This window comes from Pteropus vampyrus, unplaced genomic scaffold (genome assembly GCF_000151845.1).
Source record: "Pteropus vampyrus isolate Shadow unplaced genomic scaffold, Pvam_2.0 Scaffold184, whole genome shotgun sequence".
NCBI classification, from domain to species: domain Eukaryota; kingdom Metazoa; phylum Chordata; class Mammalia; order Chiroptera; family Pteropodidae; genus Pteropus; species Pteropus vampyrus.
This window is the reverse complement of record NW_011888965.1, coordinates 2,767,891-2,792,318: the sequence shown is the minus strand read 5'-3', so window position 1 is coordinate 2,792,318 and position 24,428 is coordinate 2,767,891. Positions and strand designations below refer to the sequence as shown.

The 24,428-nt window shown below is 36.1% G+C and overlaps 1 long non-coding RNA gene across 1 annotated transcript; it reads left to right on the top strand.

Annotated features, from left to right (window-relative positions):
* The first annotated feature begins 2,138 nt into the window (after window positions 1-2,138).
* Window positions 2,139-14,922, top strand: LOC105299407. Its single transcript, XR_896523.1, has 3 exons — window positions 2,139-2,224; window positions 3,278-3,279; window positions 14,911-14,922. It is a non-coding gene; the product is annotated as an uncharacterized LOC105299407 (long non-coding RNA).
* The last annotated feature ends 9,506 nt before the right edge of the window (window positions 14,923-24,428 follow it).

Sequence of the window (24,428 nt, the reverse complement as noted above, 5' to 3'; positions counted from 1 at the left end):
CATGATAAATACATTAGTGTATATATGTATAAGTATGCATGAGGAATAAATTTTTCAAATTAGAATTGCTGGGTGAAAAGATATCTACATTTGAAATTTGGATATAAATTGTTGAATTGCCTTTTAAAAAATTTATACCAATTTACCCTCATACCAAATATATAAGTGTCATACACTGTTTCTATGCCAATCTGAAAGTGAAAATTCTCTTTGAAGTTTAAATTTGCATTTCTTTATAATGAGTAAAGTTGAGTATATTTTCACATCCTTAAAAGACATTTTTATTCTTCTTCTGTGAAGTCTGTCTTTATGATCTTTGCCTATTTTCTATTGGATTTTTCTTTTTTCTATTGATTTGTTCTTTATATATATTACTAAAAAATTCTCTTTTTTCATACGTTGCAAATATTTCATTGCTAGCATATTTATTTGCTTTATACTTTGTTTTTGATGCTTTATATTGTAGAAAAATTTTATTGTATCCATTCAAATTTGCATGTTTCATTTCCCGTGGTTTCTACGTTCTGTGTCATGTTTTCAAACTCCTTCCCTATACCAAGATTATTTTTAAACTATACCATATTTTCTCCTAGTACTTTTATGGCTTCACTTTAATGTTTAAATTTTCTTTTGACCTACAATTTGCAATGTCACCTCATCGTGTACTAAATTTCCATATGTACTTGTGTCAATTTTTGGCTTCTCTATTCTGTTTCATTAATCCGTCTCTTGAGATTTGTGTGTCTCATTATATAATTACCATAACTATATAATATGTGGTAGTATCCTGTAGCACTAGGCTCCGCTCATTCATACTCTTTTTTACAATGTCCTTTCCTCTTCTTACATATTTATTTTTCCATATATCATTTTGAGTCAACATATCTAGTTTGAAAAAACTTATCTTAGAATTTTGTTGGGAATTTATGGATCCATATTTTTAGATCATTGATATCTTTAAAATGTTGAGACTTCTTAGCCAATAATGTGGTGCCTTCCCATTTATTTAATTCTTCCATTAAGTTTATCAGTGCCAAAGTGGCCAATAGTAATGCCTTATTGAGATGCAGATGTGGGGCTGTTGGGTAGGCTCATTCACTAGGTAAATGACTGGTTCCAACACAAAAATCATCCCAGCATTATGTGCATTTCATATTTGGGCTTTAGCAAAGTTTTAAATGACTCTAGACCATAGACATGTTAAATTTGCAAATGCTAAGGTTCTATTGTAAAATCATTCATACATTTTCTCTCTTTTTTTCTTTTTTTTTTCTTGTTTTTCTTTTTTTTTGTTTTTAGCCAGGAAAGCTATTGAATCATAAATATAGTAAATCAGGATCATAAATATTTACAGTGAAAAAATTCATATTGCTTATGATGTTGCGGATTTTGACCTGTGTACCCAGAAGAACCAAGCGGCACTCAGCAAACTAAGAATCAAAGGAGATTTATTTATGCCGGCAGGCTCAGAGGAGTCACTCTCCAGAGTCTGAGCCCCAAACAAAGTCAGGCAGGTAGATTTATACATTGACTACTTCCACATACTTGGAGGTCTTTTGTTTCGCGCGTGTGGGAAAGGTAGTGTTCAAGGGAGAGGAGGTTGGAAAAATTCCTCCGGGACAGAGTAGCCATCTTAGATTGTGCTGGCTGGAAAATTACTGTTTGGCTATCGCCCATGGGAACATAGGCTGTCACCCATAGGAACATATCATTCTAACAATAAGCTTTCTGCTTCTGTATCCCCGCTTGCACACCCGACCTGTGGGTGGACAGGTAGAGAATAGAAGAAAAATAGACCTTTGTGTTCAGACAGAATGAAGAATGAGATTTTGGGCTTAAAAACCCTGTACCTCTACATTTCAGGGCTGCTTAATTTGGGGTCTGCATACCCCTGGCAGACCCAGCTAGCTGAATAAAGAGCGTGTTTCCTATAACTCACTGAGTTCTGGTGGTCCATGTGTCTTTTGAGGGCTGACGGCTACATTTGGAGGCCCCAGCGAGATCTCAGGGAGTGGCCCTGGGATCTAAGACCAGACCGGCCTCTGAAGCGGTTGCTGTCTCTGTTACGGATTCAAAGGAGTGGCCAACCTGAGACGTTCCAGGTCCCTTGAATGCCACGACGGGGTTAATGCAATCATCAAGGATGCAACTTTCAGGAAACACTCTTTGTTCCTGGTCCCAACAAGAATCTGGAATCTCCGAGGCCTCGGCGTCTGGATAAAAGGTACCTTTCTGTTTCTGTTGACCGATCATGGGGATCTGTGGAGAGACTGGACACAGCCATATCTCCTGGACCATGGCCAGGCCACGGGACGCCGCCTCCTGTGCCCTGTTGTCGGGTTGTGTTTATCATCTCTGGTCTTGTATAGGTTGTAGGTGGCAGACTTCTATGGGTCCACCTACACCTCAGTAATTGTTCTTGTCTGAGTGTCTGTTTTGTGTATTGTATTTTCTTCGCAAGCGATGGAGGGAAGCTCGAGTTCACAGTAGACACTCTTGGGGTGTCTCCTGCGACATTTCAAAACAGAGTTTGTAGAAGGAGTTAACTATGGCATAAAGTTTTCTCCAGGCAGACTAAGAACATTGTGTAAAGTTGAGTGGCCGTCTTTTGATGTAAACTGGCCTCCTGAGGGTTTTTTTGACAGGAGTTTAATGAGGAATGTTTGGAAGATTGTCACGGGAGATCCAGAACATCCCGATCAGTTTCCCTACATTGATCAATAGTTAAACCTTGTTCAGAACCCCCCTCTCCTTGGCTCCGTCAGTGTGCCTTTTCTCTGGAGGCACGAGTTTTATTTGTGGGTACCCCGAAACATGCAGCATCTGAATCTACAAGACAGCCCAGTCCCTCAGTCCTCCAATCTCCACCGGAGGACAGCGACCTTCCCCCACTCTATAATCCAGGACAACAGAGACCCAATAATACCGCCTCACTTCCTCGGATGCAGGCAGGCAATCCCTATGGACCTCCTGCGCCTGCTCCAGGTGAGGCACCAGCCAATACCACCACCCTGGCCATTCTCCCCTTTCGAGAAGCACCACCCCAGGGGCATCACACAGACAGGCCTTTTATGGTTTGTGCTTTTCTCGACTAGTGACCTATGCAACTCGAAGGCACAGAATCCACCTTTCTCTGAGAAACCCCAGGCATTAATGGGACTCTTAGAAAGTGTCTTTAAGACTCGCTGCCTCACCTGGGATGATTGCCAACAGCTTTTAATTATTCCCTTGACCTCAGAAGAGCACAGACGCATTCGGACTAAAACACAAAAGATAGCTGTGGGAGGGAGGAGAGTTGAGGAAGCAGGGGAACAGATTGAGGAGGAATTTCCCTCAACCCACCCAGACTGAGGACACAATTCTCAAGCAGGGAGAATGACATTAGATCGGTACCACCAGATTCTAATTGGGGGAATTAGGATGGCTGCTCGTCAGCCAACTAATCTTTCTAAGGTAACTGAAGTTATACATGGAGGGACATCAGGAATCCCCTGGAGCGTTTCTTGAACGAGGCGTACTGGGTATACACCCCTATTGATCCCGAGGCCCCTGAAAACCAGCAAGCAATTAATATAGCCTTTGCTACTCAGGCAGTCCCTGATATCCGGTGTAAATTACAAAAATTAGAAGGTTTTGCAGGGATGAACCTGTCCAAACTTGTTGAGATAGCCCAGAAGGTGTGCAACAACAGGGAGGCCAAACAACAGATGACTCCAAACATATGGCTAAAATCCAAAGCTATTGTCATCAACCTAGCAAATCTGTTGCCAGATCCAGACCCCGGGATCTCCGTTCATGACTGCACAGATTTCACTGACGCTGTGTGTTCCTCGGGGAGAGACCTCAAAGGCTCCCCTCTGCCTGAGGGTGATGAAGTTCTGTTCATGGACGGGAGCAGCTTCATGCAGGAAAGAAGGAGGTATACTGGGGCAGCGGCCGTAACTCTAACTGGCACCATCTGGTCACAGGTTTTTCCCCATAGGACTTCTGCTCAAAAAGCAGAACTCATCGCCCTCACTGAGGCACTAAGATGGGGAAAAGATAAGGCAGTCACAATATACACTGACAGCCGATATGCCTTTGCCACTGCACATGTACACGGAGCCATCTACAAGGAAAGAGGGCTTCTGATTTCAGCTGGGAAGGACATTAAGAACAAGGGGGAGATCTTAGCCTTACTTGAAGCCATATAGATGTCTAGGGCTCTTGTTATTGTTCTTCGTAAAGGGCATCAAAAAAGGAATAGTCCTGAGGCTGAGGAAAACCAAAGAGCCGATGCAGAGTCAAGAACAGCCGCCACAAGGCCAGTGGGGCCCCCACCACATCTACTGACTGTTGTCCCTTACCTAGAACTGCCTCTGTCTCCAACCTATACGGCAGAAGAGAACATATATTTTCAAGACAAGGGAGCCACTAAGAACCAAAAGGGTTGGTGGACAACCCCAGATGGAAAAATCAGGCTCTCACGGGCCTTTGGAAGGACTCTCCTCCAACAACTACACCAGACCACACACCTAGGGTGAACTAAGTTGCTCCATAAGGGAGAAGAACCCCAGAGGAGATTGCCTCGCAATGCCCAGCTTGTGCCCAAGTCAATCCAAAGAAGGGGAAGATAGAAGAACCTAGGCATAGAGAAAGAGGAACTTATCCGGGGGATCACTGGGAAGTCGATTTCACTGAGGTAACCCTGACTGTGGGGGGCTACAAATATTTATTTGTTTTTATAGACGCTTTTTCAGGATGGGTAGAGGCCTTCCCCACCAGGAAAGAGACTGCCTTCGTAGTTACTAAGAAAGTACTATGAGAAATTCTCCCTCGATTTGGTCTCCCTGGAACTTTAGAGTTGGATGACGGGCCAGCCTTCATAGCAAAGGTATCGCAGCAATTGGGTAGCTACCCAAATTTGCGATGGAAACTCCACTGTGCCTACTGGCCCCAAAGTTCAGGCCAAGTAGAGTGAATGAATCAGACCCTAAAAGAGACATTAGTCAAGTTAGGATTAGAAACTGGTCAGACCCGGGTAGAACTTCTCTCCTTCTCTCTTCTCTGAGCCAGGTGTACTCCATATCTTAATAGATTCACCTCATTTGAAATTTTCTTGGAAAACTCCAACCTTTAGTACCTAAAATAGAAGATGAGAAAAAGGCAGAGCTGCATAATCTTGTCTTAGTTAAGTCTTTACAGTCCCTTCAAAGTATACAGAAGGAGATTTAGTCCCGGGTTCATGCTGTCCACTCAGCTCCAGAGGATGGACTTCCCCAACAGTTTCAGCCTTGGGACTCTGTGTGGATCCAGAAGTTCACTTCCAAAGGACTAGAACCCAAATAGAAAGGACCTTTCACTGTCTACCTGACGATGTCCACTGCAGTTAAAGTAGACGGCATCCCATCATGGATTCATCACTCCCACGTGAAGGCAGTACAAGAGTGGACAGCTCAGGAAGATGGGCCCTTAAGACTAACACTCAAGCATACATAAGACTAACACTCAAGCATACATAAGTCTAACCCTCTGTTTCTTCCTTTTTTCCTCTTTAGCCCAGGCATTCGACCAGCCACAACCAAAACCAGAAGGAGTATTAATAACTTTGCTAACGATAATACACAAGGTCTTAAATAAGAAAACCCCAGACATAGGACAAGATTGTTGGTCTTGCCTAAACCCAAAACTCCCTTACTATGTCAGGGTAGGAACTCCCCTAAACTTAACTGAGCTCAGCAGGCTAGAACTTCAAGTTGATTCACTAGCAGTAGTAGTCCTCCAAAATAGAAGAGGTTTAGATTTATTATTCTTAGAACAAGATAGATTATGCATGGCTCTAGGTGAAACCCGTTGCTTCTATGACAATAACTCTAGAATAATTAGAAAATGGTCACGACTAGTACAGAGAAATTTAGATGCCAGGGAAAAACAGAGACTAAAATCAAATAACTGATTTCATAAGTCGTTCAATTGGTCACCATGGCTAACAACCCTTCTATTTGCTGTAGCTGGACCTTTAATCCTCCTCCTCCTCTTGTTAACTTTTAGCCCATGTTTCCTCAATTTCTTGTTTACATATATAAGGAAGAAAATTAATTCTACTAGACTTTTAGTATTACAAAATAGAGGCTATGAGCAAATTCCGCATGAAGAATCAAGGATTTGATTTTCTGCTAAGGGCAGTGGAGAATGTGCTGGCTGGAAAATTACTGTTTGGCTATTGCCCATGGGAACATAGGCTGTCACCCATAGGAACATAACATTCTAACAATAAGCTTTCTGCTTCTGTATTCCCGCTTGCACACCCGACCTGTGGGTCGACAGATAGAGAATAGAAGAAAAAATAGACCTTTGTGTTCAGACAGAATGAAGAATGAGATTTTGGGCTTAAAAACCTTGTACCTCTATATTTCAGGGCTACTTAATTTGGGGTCTGCGTACCTCTGGCAGACCCAGCTGGCTGAATAAAGAGCGTGTTTCCTATAACTCACTGAGTTCTGGTGGTCTTTGTGTCTTTCAGGGGCTGGTGGCTACAACAAGATTTCTTTACAGTTCCCATATCAATGACATGAACATTATTTTAAATTTCATTTTCAAAAACCACCATTAAGCACCCCCCAAAAAATAGTTTTATAGGTGTCTTTGACAGTTAATTAGTAATTGTTAGTGAATTATAGCACAGTTAATGAATTATATTTACAGTAGGTTGTTGACATAAGAAATGTCCAAACGTGTAGAGAATTTTTAAAGGAATTTATTTATATGTTGATGTGGATCAGCCCTTGTAGAGTGCAACCCATGACCCTCATTGCTTCTGTTTTTCTTGCTGCCATTCTCACTTTCGATATTGTACACCACTCACTTTATTGTTGTTTTATGAGCCTATTAAAAAAAAATCTAAGGCAGCAACAGAAATTTTGGAGATCAGGTTGGAGAATATGGAATCAGGTCACTGCTACCACTAGAAGTCCTTTTCCAGGATCCACATAGCTGCCAAAGTAGGGAGACACTGTCAGAGATGATACTGAACCCTGTCAGTCTGTCCTTGTAGCATGAGTATTGGGACTCTTGTAGATGAAAAGATGGCTATCTCAAGCAGGTTTACTCTTTTGTATGTAAAGTCCCCTGTCTCAGCTGTGGGCAGCAGTGAATCAAAGGTCTTCCCCGGATCTTCCCCAAAGTCCTTGAGGCAGCCACAAACAACATTGAGTGTTAACTGGTATGCAGTGTCCTAAAAGTAGCTTACTGATACCTTGTACGGCCCATCACAGGAAATTTAACAGCACTGCCTCTAAGACAGCACAGATGGAAACAAATAAACTAAACCTCATTTCCTGTTCCAACAAATTTAATAGCAGGATTCCAAGGAGAGTAACACAAGTTGCTAACCTTGCCCCTTTACTTACCATAAACCTATTGTGTGGTCTATTAATAACTGGGCTTTGTTACACTGGAATCGCTTCTCGTACTCTGTCTCTTATACTTGCTTCTACCTAAAGGCTATATACAGTGTCACATTATCTGTCTTGGTCATATATTCATGTATCTAGTTAAAAGTAAAGTACTTGAAGAAGATTAACGGATGTTGCCTCTTTCTCTTTTCCCTTTCCCATTAATATCTATATATTTTTTATACATTAGCTGTATCCAATGCCCCAACCACGACCAAATCCCAACTATCTACCTATTTGCAAGCCATTTGCTTATTTGCAACTCAAGAAAATATGCTTTTATAAACTTGTTGCTGAATTAGCCTGGTGGTGGGATGAAGGAAAAGAAGAAAAAGAATACATGAAGTAGAAAGGACAAAAAACAATGTGAGAGAGAGATAAAAGGGAAATACAATAGTCTTTCCTCTACTGCATTTACAGTTACTTGGGGTCAATTGTGTCCCTAAAATATTAAATGGGAAATTCCAGAAATAAATAATTGATAAGTTTTCATTTTTGCATCTTTACTGAGTAGCATGAAATCTCTCACTGTCCATTCTGTCCTGCCTGTGACATGAATCATCCCTTTGTCCAGTGCATCTATGCTCTATACACTCTCCACCAGTTAGTCACATAGTATCGATCTTGGTTATCAGATTGACTGTAACTGTATTGCAGTGTTTGTGTTCAAGTGACCCTCATTTTACTTAATAATGGTCCCAAAGACCAAGAGTTGTGATGCTGGCAATTCAGATATGCCAAAGAAAGGCCATAAAGTACTTCTTTTAAGTGAAAAGGTGAGCACAGTACAGAGAGAGAGAGAGAAAGAAAGAGACAGAGAGAGAGAATAAGAGAAATAGAGAGAAAGCACATTTACACAACTTTTCTTAAGTGTATTATTATAATTGTTCTATTTTATTATTAGTTATGGTTGTCAATATCTTACTGTGCCTAATTTATGAAATACATTTTATCATAGGAATGTATGCATAGAAAAAAATAAACATAGTATATAATATCCAAAATTTCAGGCATCCATTGAAGGTCTTGGAACATATCCACCATTAAGAAATGGGGACTACTGTAGAAGAAAAAGCAAGTACTGCATAGCTAGCTAAATGGGAAGATCATGACAATAACAATTGTTTATATAAATAAATCTTTACTTTTTATGGGTACAGATTTTTTAAGATGTCAGCTCCTCCTGATTTCTTTCTTTCTTTCTTTCTTTCTTTCTTTCTTTCTTTCTTTCTTTCTTTCTTTCTTTCTTTCTTTCTTTCTTTCTTTTTATTATGGTGACATTGGTTAATGAAATCCAGTAAGTTTCAGGTGTACAATTCAACAGTATTAAATCTTTATTTTTTAAAAAAAGTAAAGCCTTCATTTTACATAGGTAATTTTAGTAACTTCAGTGAAGGAAAAAAAAAGGAGGATTAATGGTTCAATGTTTTCTAGGCATAAGTATCCAGTAGTAAAATGTTTCTGTTTGTTTGTTTGTTTTGTTTTTGTTTTCGTTTTTCAGAGAGATGTAGAGAAAGGAAAATCAAAGTGAGGATGTAAAAAAATAAAAATAAAATGAGTTTTATGTGGGGTTTAAAAGGCTAAACTCCATGTTCATCTTATCTGAAGCCTCAGCTTGTATATGAAGCAAAATAAACATCTTGGTTCCTGATCATTTTATTTGTTCTTAATCTTTAGCAGTACAGAAAACCTAATTAAATTAGAAATTACTGTCAGAAAAAAAGCTAGTATTTTAAAAATTGACTTTATGTCTATTTTTAAGTAAATGATTTCAAACCACAAAATATTGTTGTGTCACAATAAGCAGCCTATGGGACAGAAGAAAACATTTTTATTATTTTTAATAAAAAAATCTCAAATGATCTTGGCAAGAAAATGCCACTTCTTTCAGGTTATTTTCTGTAAGCTTAATTTTTTTTTAATCTAGCAGTTGGAAGAATTTTGAAGGTTAAGCTTTAAAGTACTATTATCTGCTTTAAGAAATAGAAATAACTTCGCATCTTGATTTTATAGAAATCTTCCCTTTCTAATCTCAAGTAGAACTTGCCTGCATTTTTTTTTCTTTTGAAATAGTTTATGAGCACTGACATTAAGCTATCAAGCTATTAGAAAAATGGCGTAGCTCCCAAATTACCCTGGAAAATTCTATGGCTAGAATTTTAAATATAGACTATTTTATACAAAGTCTGAGTTAATGTTTGGCTTTGGTGTTTAAATAAATATATCATCCCATTCTATGTTGGAGTAATCACCTGGAAGTTTGGAGAAACTGGCAGTAATTTCTTGCTCAGAGATAATAAAATAAAGACCTGAAGGAGAAGAGAGGCTCTTTTCCTTCCTTGAAGAATAAAGAATGGGTAAACCACCAGGTTAAGAAAAAAATTGGAAGGAACACTTTATGATGATACTCAGGACATAAAATTTTGCAAATGCATGGGAGCGAATGAGATTTCTTAGTAATACTCAAGGGCCCTGTAGATAATGCAGTTAGTGTAAGTGATGCAGTGCTTAACATCAAGGACTGCACAGGTAACTGATACTAAGTTCCTTGGCCTGTTTTTTAAGAGCAGCCCAAACAAACACATATATAGGCACTGAAGGTGACTAAAAAGCATTGCACTTTCCTCAAGCTGTGTCTTCAAATCAATTTGGCCTCAGTTTCCATAGCAGCTTACCAAACTCAATAATTTCAGCCTCATTCAATTTCTAGAAAAATAATCACTTCGTTTGGTTACATTATAAGATGAAAAAATTAGCAATCCATTTTAACAGGGAATAGATCACTTTGGTGAATTGGTAATGGGATTTTGCCATTGCTTTATTCTACTAAACATGGTATTTTTGCCATCAATGGAGAACTCTTCAATGATGATTCAGAATGAATCCCTGTTCTCAAGTCTAGAACCAAATAGACAGGTGTTCATTTTAGTATCATAGAAGTGAATTATAGTTTCAATTCAAATTCTGACATGGTATTGCCATAGATACTAAATTACACTATCAACAGTAGATATAATTCTCATATAAAACCATAGATTAACATTAGGGCAAAATGTACTAGGGCATGGTAAGATCACATGCCCTAAGGAAGAGAAATTCTAATTTTGAAATGAAATTGGGAAGATAAAAGCCAAGAGTATTTTTCAGAATCATTCAAAGAAAATTACTTTGCAAAATCAGTGTGAGCTGGAGTAATTATCTTAATATTTTTTTTAAATTACATTTGATCCACCTATATATTGTATAAGAAAAATTACTACCTTGCTGATTATAAAACATAATAAAATTCAAGAAGAAATTATACAAATATTCAATAAGCAAAAATGATTCATACATTAAATTTATATACCAAAGTTTACCTCTTAATAAATTGCAGACTCTTTTGTTGTTTATCTCAACAGTATTTTTTTAATGCTATATTATCAGTGCAGTTGAGATATCTATTTTAGAGATGTTGTTGAGTAATTTATCTTTGTTTAGTAATAGTTAATCATTTTCACCATGAATATATTTGCTAAACCTTTTAATTTCATATTTACTTTTCAGACATTGAACATGTAGAGAACTGCAATTTTGGTACTAATGTAGAAAATATAAATTATTTTCATTCATAACAAGGTTTAAATTATGTCCAAACCCAAGATACTGTGAAAGCAACTTAAACTATAATGTTCAGTTCCTTCAAATGACCTTCTGTTTAACTCAAAGCAAAAGAACTTTGAAATAAGTAACAGCAAGATTGATTCTATATCAAGAAGCACTACAATGCCAACTGAATGTGAGGGAATCATATGGCTTCAACATTTTCCTCAGTTAACTGTATTCACAACAGAGAGGAAGAATGTCCTGTGACAGCTAAGTATATTGTGGAGACTTTTTCTTGTCAAGATACAATAATGTTTCTCTGTTCTCAAAATTATCATAGGTGATTTGCAGATAAAATGCTTTGTCATTACTTCCAGGTTATTTCCGTTTGCTCATATGTAGAAGCACCCTAAATAGCAGATATCATTTAGCTATCTGCCTCTGAAGAATTGTTACTCAAATTTCATCCCCTCTAATGCTGAACTGCTGCGAGGATCTAGAAGCATACTTCTGTGTTCGGGTCAACAAACTTTGATCCTGCTCTCTCAATAAGGAAATTTATCTGATCTGCATAGTGTGAGTTTAGGGACTAATTCATAGATTTTAATAGTGTTTTCATTTACTACGCTGCACGAGGTGACGATCACAGTTTGTTTTGTTCTGCCTAAATTTGATTTTATATCATCTTCACATATGGCACTTCAGCATTATCACCACTGAGCTTTCCCCATAAGAATTGTGCACTCATGTTCTATAGTTCCTGATGTGACAGGGTACTACGCAGAGAGTAGCACTGGATAACTTAGCCTGTCAGGAAAGGATGAATAGAGAATAAAATGGATGTATCATTTGTTTGTCATTCAATTGCACCATGAAAATACTTTCAAAAATTGGACTAGGTATTTGGTGAAGATTAGGTTTTCAGGATAAATCTCTATAAATAAAACAGTTGCATCTCAATCCTATATAAATCTGAGTATGCTCTTGGTTCTTAGTAATATGTCACTGGCTCACCTAGATGCAGAATCTCAAAATACCAGCAAACATATGATGGGAGAAAATGCTCAAGGACAAGCGTGGATAAATGAAATAGATGTAAATGATCATCATCATTTTAATTATAGCACACGTATTTATTAGTGTTGACACTACCTGTTGAGAGCTTTCCATGATACAGGCACTGAATTATGCCCTGTTCCACATATAATCTCACTTAATCTTTGCAACAGCTCTATGAGTCATATTCTCTTATTTGCCTCACTTTACTGATGAGGAAAATGAGGGTCAGAGAAGTTAAGTAATTTCCCAAAGGTATGTGACTAAATGACAGAGCAAAAATTAGAACCAGACTCCAGACTCCAAGCTATGCAGTGCTGTTACCCATGGCTATAAATTTTATTTTTCAGATATCTTTTGATTGTATTCCAAAGGCAGAAATAAATGATTTTTTTTAGATCATCTACATGCCCTTTATCTATTCTTTCCACAAGCATAAGTATTTCAGGAGTTGACTTTGTCTTGAAAAACATTATGTCAAATTTAATACTCAGATAAAGGTCGCTGAAGTAGTGAGCATGAGCCTATGGGATAAATTTGTCTACTGTGAATTGTATATCATTTCAACACTGTGGTTAGAGTGACTATATTTATTATGTGAACAGGGGTGGCAATGAGGAGTGGATAATTGCACTCCAACACTAAAAATCTATTACAAAATTTATCTGAGAATTCATGATGAAGTTTCTAAAAGATTACGCAGTTACCTTCATGTTCCTGAATATTGTTGGATTCTTCATTCAATTAAGTATTCTATTTTAAAGCAACATAAGATGCATTATGTTCTATTTATCATTTGACATACGGCCAATTGTGTATAACACTCTCAAATCTGCCAGCTGTGTTTAAGGAACAAAAATATTTTGTTTTCAGACAGCTTTATAGAAATACTGAAGTTTATAAGAAAACAGAACTTCTTAAAAATGTGATTTTTTTGAACCACTAGGAAACTGAGGTGACATTCAAAATGGAAGAGTTCTTGATTTTCCCATAATAGAAGCATCGTTGATTTTCAATAATAATATGATGCCATATTGTATTGAGCTCATTTTCCACTATGATTTCTAGTTAGTTTATTACTTTTTGTTTCTGGATCTCACAGAATAAAAATGTTTCCCCAATCTGGCCTAGACTGTGCTTTGTTGTGTTAACCACACAAAGAAAATCCTAGGACCCACAGAAACTGGTTAAAGGGATGTAGACACTAAGAAATGTAATGTCTAAAATATAATTGTTGTTTTCTTCCCTCTGCCTTAAGGACAAAATCTTCATTTGCCCAAATTGCTTAGAGCTGGCGATTGGGGCAGATAGTGGGTAGAGGAAGGAGGCATTGCTCTGACTCTGGACCTTGGAGTTCTGGCTCTTCAGGCTCTATCTGTAGAGCCTGGAGGGGGTTCTGACCCTCTTTATTACCCCCACCAAGTAAGAAGCTGGGAATCTATAATGACATGTACTTCCAATCCCTGCTAAGGGTATAATCTTATTAGACTAGTACTTTACAAACTATGGATTACAACCCATTAGTAGGATGTGAAATCAACTTAATGAGTTTCGCCAACATTTAAAAAATAATTTGGAATACAGTATATTACACATTTTCAAACTTCTGCCTCAGTTGTGTGTGTATGCCCGAGTGTGTGCTGGCTCACTATATAAAATGTACTTTTTTTTTTTTTTTTACTGTTGATTGTAGAACAAGTATGAAAGCTATGGCATTGAACAACTACCCTTGACATGTCAATTATGGCATTCTTTTGCTTTATTTCAGAAGTATAGAAGTCTTTTTTCTTAGAGTAAATTGGTAGAGTTTAACAAATAAGTGATATTTCTAAACAAAGGGTTTCAGGTAGCCAGTTTGCATATCTTGCTCATTCTTAGTGCAGATATACAGCTATGATAGCATGCAGTCATCTCTGTATCTTAGTAAAAAAGCATGTCTTGCATAAATAAAGCAGACATAATTAATTAATATCCTCTGTTCACATAGGGGAAAATGTAATTATGTACTAGAGTCAAGAGATTCAGATTTATGTGAAAAACGTCCACCAATACTTAAAACTGAACATCTTTAATGTACAAACACATTATTGACAGAAGAAAAGGATCAGAAATTTAAAAAAAAAAAAAGGAATTACACTCTGGCTCTACTGTCAAAGATATTTTTATAATGTAGTGATAGAAACTTGTAAAACAATAATTCAAGGAAACAACCAATGTGAATTGCACAAGTCCTTGTTCTATTAGCTTTAAAACCCATTCCTTGCACTTCCCTGTTCTGCTCCATATCATGAGGGGCTGACTCTTACAGGTGGCATTTCTCAAATGCTTTTTTCAACTCACTTCTACCTGGGTTTGAGCAATGGAAGCCACTGGTAAGATATTGGAGGACAGGAAAGCAAAGCCAAAATATTTATTTCCCTCCCTAGTGTCCATGGCTACAGCTTCCTTTGTAGAAACCTGCCATGGTTTCAAGTTCTTCTGTGTCTCTGACTCCTGATTTCTGATTCTGGTTATATCTGCTCCTCCCTTTGGCCTTATACTACAGTACTGTAGCAAACAGCACCTTTTGCTAAACTCGTGATCACTTCACCATTTCCTGGTGGCCTCTCAGTGATCTTTCATAACCTTTGTAACACTTTCCGCATTAAATTTCCTGTGTTTTATGTACTCAGAGTTGTTTCTATTTTTCTGGTTAGACTCTGATTAATACAAGAGTTTAGAATGAGATGTTTATCAATCATCATCATCATAATAAGTGATCTTAATGTAATGCTTATCTGTGTCAGGTATTATTCTAAGTGCCTTTGATGTATTAACACTCTACTTGACAGATGAGGAAACTGAAGAATAGAGAGGTTACTTAACTTGCCCCATCTAACTTATATTACAGTCCTCTAACTACTAAAGCATTGTCTTGCTCTGATTTTGCATTTGCATTTTTTGTTTGTTTGTTTTATCTGTAGAATTCTTCTGCTAGATATAACTATTTCTCAAATTTATTATGTATTTTATAAATCTCAGTATCTTTTGATATTGATGGATTGTTTGATCAAATAAAATAAACATTCATTGAGTATATTCTATACCAAACACTATGATAGGGCCTATTGTTGGGGGGAAAAAAAACAAAATGACCAAGCTCTAAAAATAAATAGCCCCTCTTCCAACCTGCTTTTGTAAGTGTAATATCACTGCTAAAACCAAGGACTAAAATCAAGTATAATAGACTTCCAAAACTGCCAGTCAAATGAGATCAAGATGTTAGCCCAGAAATATCGGTTTACCTTAGAAATAAAATTACCTTTAGAAACATTCCCCTCTGATTAGCAAAGAAATCAGTTGCAGCCTTATCCTGAAAACTAGTACTCTTTAAATTGTCTATTTGAAGTAAACATACATTTTAGTATCAGGGTAACTCAAGTCTGGAAATTAATATTTTCCTTATAGCTAAATAATCATCGAGGCACAACATTATGTTTGTTTCTCATTACTGTAGTTTAGGGAGCTATTTTTCTCAAACTTCCTCAATCAATAGAACATAAATCTATCAGCTACCATCCAAACAACCCTCTGGATATGGATTATTCAGTATGCATACAAGGCTACTCATATTACAGACTGAAATGTAGAATCAAGCAGAATGATGTGCAGACAGCTGTTTTATATTTAGTTGGCTTTCTAATGTGAGCTAATTTGTTGGAGGGACTGAGGACATTACTAAGATTTATTTCAGGTTTGGGATGAGATAAAATTATTGTCTGAAGGTGAAACTTTAGTCTCCACTCAACTTCAGCAGACATTACTTTTGTATTTTTTAAATGTCGCATATAGGAAAGTGATGTATTAGCACATATAAAGATATAAGGCTTCACAACACCTTCTCCCTCCTTGAAATCAACATCCTAAAACCACTACTTTCCTTTTATAATGATAAATGTGAATAAAAGCAAAGGTGATATGAATATTACTTAGACTTGAAAACTGTATATGTGAAAATTAGATGGTGACTGCATAACAAAATACAGTATTCACCTTGCTCTTAGGTTTTTATCTTAGCTAAACACTCTGACATAAGGTAGAGCCATTCAATAGATACCTAATGTGTGGAAGTTGCTTTCATTTATGCATGTTTTTCCCTTCAGCAAATATGAAGCACAGAGAAGGAGAAAAAGACCTTGAGGAGACTAAAATTTCATCCTCTATTTTCAGAATACACTGCTGTCATCTCAAACTATAGCACGGCAAACCTCATAAGAAGAGAATCATCAGAAACCATTATGTAGGAGAACACCACACTATAACTATGAAAAGGAATGAAATTAGTGACTGCTATTGGAACAGTATTGTATTGGCTGTGAAACCTAAATCTACTTTGTCAGGAGTTTAATTAGGTGCAGAATGTTAATTGTAACAGCACAGAAAATATGTGGACCAGAATCATTGAATTTTATCAATGAATATTGTTATTGAGAAGTTGAAACTCTAGAGGAATGCTAGTCTCATTTTAGAATAATTCTAGTTGTTGTTGGCTCAGTATGAAGACCTGGATGTTCTGTTTAATTGAAAATACTAGCAAGTAGAATACATACTTGTTTTCTGCTTCTAAGTAAGTAGAAAGAGATATATTACCCATGTTATGGAATAAGGTTTTATTTAAAACCCTGCTATATTAATGACCCATTAACTGTGCAATGATACAAATGTAATTGAACGTTAAAGGCAATGCTGCTTGATAATAGGAAACCTTACTTATACAGTTCAAATATTAATACATGGCCTAAAAGAAATCAAGATACAAAGAAGCTTAAGTTATAATGAAAAATTAATAGTTTAAGTCCCATAATTACCATTTGATTTCTTTACCCACTTATGTACATTGCTATCTTTTCAAGGACCCTAATAGTTCCTATCGCCTGAATATCTTTCCAGTTTTGTGCATCTCCCTCCATTATCAGTCACTACACTGGATCAGCCACCTCTCACTTGGACAATAACAAGAAGATATCAAATACTACTACTGCCTTCATAATTGCATTTCTCTAAACTATTCTAATTAATTCTCCATTCCTCAGTTAATGTGATATTTCTAGCACATACATTTAATCATATCAATTCTCTGTTCAAAACATTCCAGTGTTTTCCCTTTCCCTTCAGGGTAAAGTTCAGATTTCTTTTTTTCTTTTTTCTTTTTTTTTTTTTTGAAAATTTATGAGTTTATTTGAGCCCAACTGACAACATATGCTGGAGATCTCAAATGTTCCATCAAATTTCTTAATATAGTTTATCAGTTCCTGCCTAATCCGACTTCAGCTTATTACCTCTGAGGGTTAAGCACAATGAAGCAGGTATCTGTGGTAGATTGAAATGACCAGGTTTTAGTTCTTCCCAATAAAAGATGGAGTCTATTCCTCCCTGTAAATATGGACTGGTCTTGAGACTTTTTCTGATTACCAGAATATCACAGATATCAGATTGTGTGAGTTCTGAGCCCAGTCTTCAAGAAAACTTGCCCCTGCTTTGTAAAAAAGAAAACAAAACCAACAAAAAAAAACAAAACTCATCTAGACATCTTCAGAATGAATGACCACATTAGGCCCAGCATTGACAAGCTAGCCCAGCGAATTCCAGTCTAAATTTCTGAGCCACAGAAGTGTAAACCAATAAATATTCTTCTAAGCCACTATGTTTCAGGATGCCTTCATATACAGCAAAAGCTAACACCATTTTTTTTCATTCTTTGTTTTCGTTTTCCATTTTGATGAAAATATATATATTTTTGAAATTCTAGGTGAGACAACCTTTGGTTGACCTCACAGATTGTAAGGACCTTGTCAGCTTGCAATCCCTTATTTTTTATTTTATTTATTTTTTACACCTACAACACCTGGTCTTCCTAGGTGGTCTTCCATCCAAACCATCCAAGTATTAACCAGGCCTGACTCTGCTTAGCTTCTGAGATCAGACGGAATTGGACTTGTTCAGGGTGGCGTGGCCATAGATATGAGTTTCGGCTTTAAAGGGGGGATGAACAATAATCTTAAGGGAAAATGTATGAGTCAAGAGAGAGATTTGATATTTTTGTGTGTGTATATATATATGTGTGTGTGTATATATATATATATACATATATATATGTATATATATATTTAAATCCCATCATAAAACAAACAGAATTGTAACTCATGCTCCATAAATTATTTTTGTAACAGTCTGTGTAGTTTTAAGAGTTATATCACATTTTCTACAGTTCATCAACCTGCCCTGTTCTGGGAGGTTTGTGGGGATGATGGTGATATAATGGTGTTAGAGGTGAGGAGGAATGCCTCAGGAGCTAAATCTAGGAAGTTCAGATATATGCATGAAAATTCTTAATTGGGACACATTGATCAAGTAGGGACAGAGTGGTATTGGCTCCCACAACTACAATGTAATTCTGAGTGGGCCCAATCCCATGAAGTCACATTTAATGATAATTCCAAAAGTAACTGAAGGTACAGACATGAAGTGATATCTATTTCCATGGGAAAGCATTCTGACTAATTTGACAGGCCTTAAAGAATCTCAAATTCCATTAAAGATGTGTTGAGTACTCCCTTTCCTGAGTGAAGGATAAATCTTGGCACACTACTCTAGGTCTGAATTTTACTTAGGACTTCAGGGAATTCCTTTGGGCAGGTGTCTTAACTTTCAGGCTCTTCAAAGAAATTTAGTTGAGTCAAGGAAGGGGTAAATAAATCTCCTGTTCAAGAATCCCTGAGGTATTACTCCCCTTCTGGGCTCTCCAGATTTCTAACCAGTGGCCAGTCAGCCTAAATTACTGGGAGTTACAATCACTACCCTGAAAATCTATATTTTGGGATTTCTTTCCTCTACTCTGATATCTGTTTCCTCTTCAAGGGGTCTTACTTCTAATTAGAATGGTATCTTAGGTACTAGGTCACATCACCTCCTCTGGGTTTTCCATACAGATAAACTTTATGCTTAAGTAACTTTCTTCTAGCACCATCTGAAATGTAACAATCTGACTTGAAATCATACTGACATAATGTGAAAGTTCTGCTTTGGCATTATTAGCAATGTGACCTTGGAGGACAAGTCATTTAACTTCTTTATGGTACTCTGTAAAATGAGTATCACCCATCTTGAAGATTTTTGTGCTTCAATAACTTCATGCTTCCCCAGAACCTTCTCCATACCACATGGATTTGCTATCTCCATAGGAATCATAGATTTTTCCTTAAGTTATTCAATATTATTTATTGAGTGCCTATTCTGTGCTAGACACTTTTCAAGGTAATTAAAGCAGACAAAGATGGCTGTTCTTGAGGAACTTACATTCTAGTAGAGGGAGACAGACAATAAAGAAAATAAATGAATAAATATATAACATATCAAGGGAAAAAAAAAAACATAGAGCAGAATAAAGAGAATTACAAGAGCCAAGGTGGAAAAAATAGTTTGACAGGCCTTAATGAACCTTAATTTGCAGTAATCAAGGCAGGCTTTATTGAGGAAAATAATTTGAGCAAAGATTTGAAGGAAGAAAGTGAATTAGACGAATGCATATTGGGAGAAAATACTCCAGGCAGAAAGAACAGGCCCCTACAGGGATAGCATGCTTGGCAAGGAGGCCTGTGTGACTGGAGCTGAGAGAATGAATGGGAGAATAATATAGAAAGAGGTCAAAGAGATTGTGGGGACTAAATCATATAGGACCTCATGGGTTATTGTGAACAATTTCACTTTAACTCTGGTTAAAGTGGAAATGTTTTACGATATTTTGAACAGACAACTGATGTGATCTGATTTTCATTTTTTAAAAGATCACTTTGTTTTCTTAGTTGAAAATAGACTATAAAGAAAGAAGGATGAAAGCAAGAATACCTGTTAGAAGTTGCAGTTAATAGTGGCAAAGACCAGGTTGGTAGCGTGGATGTGGTGAGAAGTGATCAGATTCCAGAAATACTTTGGAAACAGACCAACGATATTTCCTGATGAATTAAACATGGAATGTGAGAGAAATAGAGGAGTCAAAGATGACTCCAAGATCTCCAGACTTTTTTTGTAAACACCTTGTAAACACATTCTTCTCACATCCTCCCATTAAAACTTACTTCAGTCAAGTTCTCAATGCCCCCAACTAACAAACTGATTAATGAATGAATGTCATTTTAGTATAAGTTTGTTTTTAAGTTATTGTTTTTAGACTGACCCTAGTTTAAGCAGCCAAAGGGTGTAGAGATGCTTGATTTACTGAACTGAGGTTCAATCAAGGATTTGGGCCTATTAAGTCACTTCCCAGGAAAACTTTCTTTATGGTGCAAGCTAAAGTTCTTGTGAAAAGCTTGATTCCAGATCCCACCATGGCAGCTTACTTTTGTTTGGACCCAGAATTACTGTGGCTTTGAACTCTCTTAAGTATATAATTAAGGATTAAATCTAAGTTCTCAAAAAAAAACTCAAAAAGCAAGACCTAACTGTTACAAGTGGTAGGAATAGTTATTCGCCTTCATCCATATGGCCTATTAAATTAAGTACTTTAAACTTGACTCTTAAAACAGAAGCTCCCTAATTCCTTTCCCATCCCCCAGTCCAAGAAATTTATGTTTGAAGCTCCAAAGGTTTCTAGATGTTCAAGCGAAGAAAATAAAATGCTTTATACCTCAATTGTGAGGCCAAATTATTCTTTGCTGTGTCAATCCCAGAAGCACGACCATCAATTTAGTCCAAAAAGTCATCACTTAATAAAATGCATGGAATAAGGGAGTCAAGAACCCCCATAATGTATTCACCATTTGAGTTAACAAAGAGAATTTGTTTTCCAGTTTTCATATCTTGACTTCAGAAAAGAAAGAAAATCTGCTGTTTGGTTTGCTCCTTGCTCTGGAACATGCTGGGACTAAGAAGAATTTGGCCACTGAACATGCCTTCTCATTTTTTATAGATATTTAAGGGAAAAAAAAAATAGTATTCACCAGTGTTTCCTGGTGATTCTTGGTTTTAGAATTTTCTATTTCAGAGTCAGCCTAAAAAAGATTATAATAGTATTTAAAAATTGTTTCCACATTGCTTTAGGGAAGGTGTTGATCATTAGAGACACTCTTTTCACCTTTTCATGAATTGAGATAAAACATTTTGTCTATTTCACTCACTGACTACACTTTACTTTCAGAAGTTATTTATTCTTTGTCCAGATAATTCTCCCTGCCCTTCATTTTGGTCAGCCTAAGACTTTTCAAACACCATCTTTTCTATGAAAACAATCTTCTAGCACAAAGAAATTTAACTAGTAGATACATTATCATGTAATATTAAAATAATTAAATTAGTATAAATATAAAGTATTTTTCTGTAATTGACATGACTGAGTTTAATACCTTAAGGCTCCAATTTCACCCTCAAATAATGTGACAGAAATTAGAAAGTGAAAATATAGTTTTTTGGCTTAGATTCTCTATAAGTTCAGGAAAGTTTGGCTTTTGCTTTCACTATTAGCATTTTGTTCCTTTGCAACTTATTATCTACTGACCTTATGTACTAGAGAATCACTATAACACAACTTTATAATGAGGCTCTGTTGGTGTATACAGTTCAGCACCAAACTTTGGGGGGATCCAAAATAAACCTACCTAGCTCCTTAAAATCTTAATATACTACCATGAGTTTCCAGTATATTAGCCATTTTCTAGATTAATTATTGTAGATATGACTCCAAGGGAATGAACAATTTTAAATAAACCTGTCTTGGTTGAAGAGAAATAAATCGATCAATTCTTGCAGAAATATTAACTCTTTCAGAACTTTGGAGCTCTTATTAAGAAACTAAGAAAGAAACAAACAAACTTAACAACAAACAAACAACAACAGAATACACTTTCTCCAAGAAAAATTCTCTTATATCTGTGTTGAATCTTTTTCCCTCCCAGTTTCCTCAATGCTTGCGAATATAATTTATTCTGCTACTTTTTTTTTTATTGTATACTGCCTTTTAAAATATTTTTATTTATCTTTATGGTCATTGAAAATTGAGTAAAAGATTCACTCCTTAAATTGTATTTTAAGATTTTTTATATATAGTTCACTTGTCATGTAATCATACTCCATTTTGTGTATCATATAGTACTATGAGCTGAATGGTGTGGCCCCAAAATGCGTATGTTGAAATCCTAACACCCAGTACCTTTGAATGTGACTGCATTTGGAGATAGAATCTTTAAAGTGGTAATTAAGATAAAATGAGGATATTTAGAGAGGAACCTAATCCAATATGACTCAGTTTCCTTGCAAGAAGAAAAGATTAGGATGCAGACACATGTACAGAAGGAGGGTCATCTGAAGACATGGGAAGAAGGCAATCTAGAAAGCAAGGCAAGAGGTTTAAGAGGAAATCAACCCTGCCGACACCTTGATCTTGAACTTCTAGCCTCCAGAACTGTGAGGAAATAAATTTCTGTTTTTTAAGCCACCCAGTCTATGGTACTTTGTTACAGCAGCCCTAGCAACCTAATACATACAGCTAACCATCATTTTAGTGGTTTGTGTATAGAGCATAAATACCTTATACATGCAGGTTTGGAAATATAGTTCTTTTGTGAAGTACTTGTAAACCAAGATGCTTTTCATTCAGTTTCATTTCAGTGTCTTTTAAAAGGTTTCCATTCACACTGGTTGGTTTCAGAGTTGAATCATAAGACACCATCGTTTTTCTTTAATTTGGTTGTCAACTCTAGTTGTACACTCATATTCAACACTTTGGTTGTTCTCTAGATGTTGTGGAAACTGTGAGGAATACCACAAAGTTCCTCTCCTGGCAGAGGTTGCATTCAAATGGTAGTGATAGTCATTGGATACCAGTGGTTCATTTTTTATCCTTAAGAGAGTAGATTTTTTACCTTAATGGCTTCAAGATAATAGTCAACTATTTTACAATTAGTTTCTATTGTTACTTTGAGTATTTTTAAAGTTGAGAGGTTTGTAAAGACTCAAATATTTTGAACAGCTACATTTTAATGACATTTAACAGTGAAGAGCATATTGTATACAGCAGTTTAATAAATGCTTGATAAATCGTTAAAATTGCTCCTTAACCTTCCTGTGGTAGAAATTGTTAGGTAGTGCTACATACTCAATTTTCCACAGTGTTAGCCATAATAATTGCCACTGTTTTCCTTTACCACATCGAGTTGCTACTTCATTTGGGTATTAATTTCCATCTACAGTAATTTCTACTTCATTTTTTATATTTATCATATAAGATAGAACATAGAATTGATTTGGGAAAATTTTTTTGAAAATTATTTCAGACTCTGTTCTTAGCCTGCCTTCCACACATTACAAACACAACTAGTTAAATACAATCTGATAACATATTGTTGAAATGAAAATCTCTTGATGATATGGCAAATGTTTAAGAAACTATCTTCTGAATTGTTGAAAAAAATATGATAAATCCCCTAGATTAATAAAGTATCTTAGTTGTTCTTACGGAAAAAAGAACCACTCAAGTAACCAAGTAACTGACATTATTTTTATCTTTTAGTTTCAACTTCTTTTTGTTTTTGACACTGCCTGTAGAATCCTTATAGTTTTCTTTTGTTTTTAAATTTTTTTCTTTCAGTTTTTATTTGTTTTGGAGGAGAGTAGGGGAGAAGTTTTATCTTTGTTAAATTAATTTCTATCTGATGAACAAACATAGCCAAAAGTTCTATTGCTTTGTTTCATGCATTAACTTTTACCATACTGGTTCTGATGTGTATTTGAGTATGATGTAGTTTACACCTTTCTAAAGAGAGATAATGAAGAGCAAATGTTCATTGCTTTACGACTGTGTTTTAATGCTGGAGATTTGTGAAGATGGTACAGATATACACTAAAAATTCAACAGATGACCTTAAAGTGCACTAACATTTCAACTGACATTTTCCTACATGATTTATACTTTGCCCAGTGGTAAGACAGTGAATCAGTCAAGCTGCCTTATCCTGATTCATGAAAAGGTGAAAAAGTATGTTCTCTATGACTCAACGCCTTCCTCAGGGTGATTAAGAAAACAATTTTCAAAGACTTAGTCTAACTATTTCAGGTTGACTCTGAACTTCAAAACCCTGAAAACAAAGAAATAAAAACTACAAAGTGATAAATAATATTTGGCTATTATATTTGTATTACAAAATTCCTTCAACACTGGATGGTATTTTTAAAATTCATTACCTCTTTCTCTCCAATAAATATGTGAATTTTTTATTTATCGTGAGAACTGGTCCAATGACATTTTTCCTTCATACTTTGGATATGGGCTGGAGAATTATGCACATATTTTAGAATCGGGAGATATTTAGAATTCCAAGAGGATTA